The following is a 5,458-nucleotide window of genomic DNA, read 5'->3' as shown; positions in this document are numbered from 1 at the left end:
GTTTGTTTATCTTTTATCTGCTGATGGACATAGAGGTGGTTTCCAATTTTTTTTACTATTACAAATAAAGCTATGATGAACACTCACGTATAAGTCTTGGAATGGTTGTCTTTTTCCTTTTCTCTTGGGGAAAAACTTGGGAGTGGGTTATATAATAAATGTGAGCTTAACTTTTTTTTAGAAACAGCTAAGCTTCCTTTCAAAATTATAGTACCATTTTACATTCCTGTTAGCAGTATATGAGAATTCCAGTTTTTTCCACATCCTTGCCCACATTTGGTATGGTCAGTCTTTTTAATTCTAGCCATCTATAGGTGTTAGTGGTATGTTACTGTGTCTTTAATTCAAATTTACACAGTGACTAATGATGCTGAGCATCCTTTTACGTGCTGTTTACTTTCTTTGGAATGAATGTTCAAATCTTTTTGCCCATTTAAAAATTAGGACATTTTATTACTGTTGGGCTTTTGTAGTTGTTGAAGTTTTGGAATCATTAATTTATTTAAGCCATATTTTCAATTGATCTTAAAATTTCATGCCCCTTATCTGGGTTTTTGTTTTCACCATAGTAACTTTTAAAAAACTGTAGTAAATATATGTAACATAAAATATACCATTTTAATCACCTTTCAATAAATTCACAATGTTGTATAACCATCATCATTATCTATTTCCAGAACTTTTCATTATCCCAAACAAAAACTCCAAACCCATTAGACAATAACTCCTTATTCCCCCCTACCCCGAGTCTAGATATTTCATGTATGTGGATTCATATATTTGTCCTTTTGTGTTTGGTTTATTTCACTTGTGATATTTTCAAGGTTCATTCATGTTGTATCATGTATCAGATGCCATTACTTTTTATGGCTGAATATTATTCCTGTGTGTGTGTGACATTTTGTTTATGGATTAATCTGTTGATAGATACTTAAGTTGTTTTCATCTTTTGGTTATTGTGAATAACACTGCTATGAACATTAATGCATAAGAATCTGGGTCCATTTTCAGTTCTTTTCGGTATTCAGTTGACCCTCAAACAATGTGGGGGTTAGGGAGTTAGGTGTGCCCACCATCTGCAGCTGAAAGTCTGCATGTAGCTTAAGTCTGCCTTCTGCATATGCAGATTCCTAATCACCTGTTGACTCTTGAACAACATGGTCAGATCAATTGAAAAAATTTGCGTGTATAAGTGGACCGGTGCAATTCAGACCTGCATTGTTCAAGGTCGACTGTATATGTAGGAGTGGAATTCTTGGATCATATGGTAATTCTGTGTTTAACTTATCGAGGAACTGCCAAGTTGTTTCCCATAGCAGCTGTATCATTTTACATTCCCACCAGCAATACACAAGGGTGTTAATTTCTCCACATCCTTGCCAACACTTACTATTTTCTTTTTTTAAAAAGAAAATAATAGCTCTCCTAGTAGGTGTAAAGTGGTATTTTGTGGGTTGATTTGCATTTCCCTAATGACTAATGATGCTGAGCATCTTTTCGTGTGCTTTTTGTATCTTCTTTGGTGAAATGTCTGTTAAAGTCTTTTGCCCATTTTTGAATTAAGTTTATTTTTATTTTTGCTGAGTTGTAGCAGTTCTTTATATATCTGTATATTAAAGTTTTTAAAACTGTTTTGTGGACTATCTTTTCACTCTTTTAATGGTATCCCTCAATGCACAAAGGCTTTTAATTTTGATGAAGTCCAATTTACCTACTTTCTTTTGTTGTTTTTTTGGTGTCATATTCGAGAAATTATTGGTATGGCTAATGTCAAGAATTTTTGACCCTATGGTTTCTTCCGAGAGTCTGATAGTTTAATTTTAGTTCTTATATTTAGGTATTTGATTCATTTTGAGTTAATTTTTGTATATGGTATAAGGATCTAACTTCATTCTTTTTGCATGTATGTTCAGTTTTTCCAGCTCCATTTGCTGAAGAGCCTTTTATTCTGCCCCCCGCCCCCTGCCCCCATTTGATGGTATTGGCACCTTTATTAAAATCTATTGTCTACATGTGTTAGGATTCATTTCTGGCTCTTAATTATATTCCATTGATCTATATGTCTGTCCTTATGCCAATACCACATCGTTTTGATTACTGTTGTTTTTTTTGTGCGTTTTGAAACTGGAAGGTGTGAGCTGTCCAACTTTGTTCGTTTTCAAGAGTTTTGGCTATTTGGGGGTCTCTTGAAATTTAGGATGGGCATTTCCATTTCTGCAAAAAACACCTTTTGGGTTTTGATAGGGATTGCACTGAATCTGTAGATTGCTTTGGGTAGTACTGTCATCTTAATAATATTAATCCTATCAGTCCATGAACCTGGGTGTTTCTACTTAATTAGGTCTTCTTTAATGTCTCTCAGCAGTGTTGTGTTGTTTTCAGTGTACAAATCTTGTGCCCCTCTGGTTAAATTTATTCCTAGTATTTTATTCTTTTTGATGCTATTGTGAATGGAATTGGGTCACAAGCAAGGCAGATGCACTGGTTCTTCAGGGATCTGCCAGACCATCCAAAATGTGTTAACACTGAATTTTTGGAGGACAAGGTCCACATTGTCTGCCCTGGCACCAGGCAGCTGCTCCAAGAAGGTGGACTACTGTTCTCTTAGCCAAGCAGAGCCTGTGGAATGGGCTGTGATCACTGATTTGTATCCATTGTTTTCCTGCCCAAGAGCAGCAACCTTTCTCCTCATCCCTTCATTACTGAGCACTCCTCTCTGGTTGTTATAAGTGTCCAGTTAGATTCCAGAGTTCCCAGATAGTTGATTCTGGTAATTTCTTTCCAGCTTTCTGGTTCTTCCAGTGGAGGCACCAACTTGTGCTGCCACTGTGTGTGACATCACTCTTACTGTTGATTTTTAAGAAAATTTTTTCATATATTTGGAACATAAGTCCTTTATCAGATACATGCTTTGTAAAGAATTTCTTACAGCTTGTGTCTTGTCTTTTCATTCTCTTAAGTGTCTTTCAAAGAGCAAAAGTGTTAAATTTTCATGATGTCCAATTTATCAATTTGTCCTTTTACAGATTCTGCTTTCAGTGTCTTATCTTAGAAATATTTGCCTAACCCAAGGTCCCAATGATTTTCTTTGATGTTGTCTTCTGGAAGTTTTGTAGTCTTGGATTTATATTTAGGTCTGTTACCCACTTCAAGTTTTTTAAAAAAATATTGTACAAGATATGAATCAAAGTTCATTTTTTTATATGGATATCCAGTTGTTCTGGCACCATTTGTTGGATAGGCAGGCTATCCTTTCCCCACTGCATTGTCTTTATATCTATGTAAAAAATCAGCTGTCTGTATATATGTGGGTTTATTTTTGGACTCTGTTCTGTCCCACTGATCTATTAGTCTGTTTTTACATTAATGCTACACTGTTTTGACTATTGTAGCTTTATAATAATTTTTGAAATCAGGTAATATTAGTCTTCCAACTTTTTCAGAGTTGTTTTGGCTATTCTGTTTTTTCATTTCAATTTGATTTTAAAAATCAGCTTGTCAATTTCTAAAAAAAAAAAAAAAAATGAAATTTTGATTGAGATTGCATTGAATCTATAGGTCAGTTAGAACACTGTCATTTTAATAATACAAAGTCTTTCAACCAATGAACAAGGCATATCTCTCAATTTGTTTTTTTAATTTCTCCTAGAAATATTTTATAGTTTTCAGTGTACAGATTTTTCATTTATTTTGTCATATTTATCCATACCTATATACTTCATATTTTGATATTATTTTAAATGGTATTGTTTTCTTAAAAAACCTTTTCTGTTTTCTGCTAGTATATAGAAAAATGATTACTATTTGTATAGTGATCTTGTAACATGTAACCTTACTAAATGTACTTATTAATTAGTTCTAGTAACTTTTTCGGTAGATTCCATTTGATAATCATGCCATCTGCAAACAGAGTTTTACTTCTTCCTTTCTAATTTGGATGTTTTTTATTTTTCTTGCTTGACTGTGCTGACTAGACCCTTCAGTACAATCTTGAAAGTGGTAAGATCATAAAGGGAAAGGATTCACTTTTGTAAAGTTGACTTCTGAAAATTAAACCAGTGAATTCCCAAAGTGGATGTCAATAACCACTATGGGGGCCAGGGAAACCAAGAGATTATGTAAGGTGCCAAAGGGCTTGGGATGTCCTCTCTAGGGAGCAAAGACTGCAATGTGGTCACAACTGGGGAAGGAATGAACAGAGTGAATGTTGGTCAGTCAACAGTGTGGAAAAGAGGGCTCCAAAGAGCCAGATGTCGGTAGTGTTTATGTGAGCTTCAAAGAAGAGAGACATAAGTTTTTTGGAACTAAATATAGTCTCTAGAGAATAATGCTGTATGGTGGGATAAGGTTGGTACTTTTAGGGTATGCATGACTTGGCTGAAATATCTCCTCCCAGCTCTCCACCCCGTTACACAAGGGTTTTTGGCTTACCAAATTGCCTTCTGATACACTTGCAAATTCTGCTACCAGCAGTATTGTCTTAAATAGGGGACATCAGCATCTTGGTCTTTGGGAAGTTTTACAGTTAAAAGCTAATTAGTTAGGTTGGTTATTTTTGGGATTAATTATGAAGGATAGATTGGGGTGACTTATGAGTCAGATGAACTCTCTTGGAATGACTTCTTGTTTATTGTAACAAGTAATGCTGTCATTTTGGCCTCTTAGCAGGCTGCCATTTAAGTTTCTTCTACTGATAACTGCCTGTCCCTCCTTCCTTATTAAACGGAATGTGTTTGATATTCCTAAGGAAGTGCTCAAGATGGAAGAAGGCCTTCATCGGTTAGTTTCTTTCTATTAATATTCACCTCCTCCCTATAGCCTGTATAGATATAGCTTTAAATAGTCTTTCCTTATTACAAACATTTAATTAACATCTTGTTCTGCTTCCACATCCTAAGGCAATTTAACATTTAAAGTTTGCAAAGCTGTAGATGATATGCTTTTTATCACTTACGTTCTGTTGGAAGTACATTTCTAATGTGTAGCATAGCACAGGGGAATGGGAATAGGGAAGGAAGGATTATGTTTAGGGCAAAGGAGAATTGAAAGAAAAGAAGTAAAAGCTTTGTCTTTTCTCCCCTACCAGGCCTTGTAAATAGCTTGGGAGAGTTAGCTTATTTGTAGCTGTGTTTGTCTCTGGTTTAAGTCCAGAGGCTAATTAGGATAGATACTTTTAGGAACCACTCTGTAGTCAACACCCCTTTCCAAAACTTGTTTTTCTACCTATTTTTTCAATCTTGTCAGTGAACATTTTTGACTACATCTATAGATTAAGTAAGCATGGCTCATAGAAGAATTCTATCTTAGGGGCTCCTTATCACCCAGTAACTGTTCTAAAAAGAGAAGTCTATAGAAGCAAATTACAGTTTGATTGGTATATTTACTTTCTTGTAAGAGATCTGATAAAAGTCTTGGGCCATTTCTGTAAACTTAATCATTCCAGATGTACTGAGGTGGC

This window comes from Pteropus vampyrus, unplaced genomic scaffold (genome assembly GCF_000151845.1).
Source record: "Pteropus vampyrus isolate Shadow unplaced genomic scaffold, Pvam_2.0 Scaffold100, whole genome shotgun sequence".
Taxonomy (NCBI): Eukaryota; Metazoa; Chordata; class Mammalia; order Chiroptera; family Pteropodidae; genus Pteropus; species Pteropus vampyrus.
Note: the sequence above shows the minus strand (reverse complement) of the source record.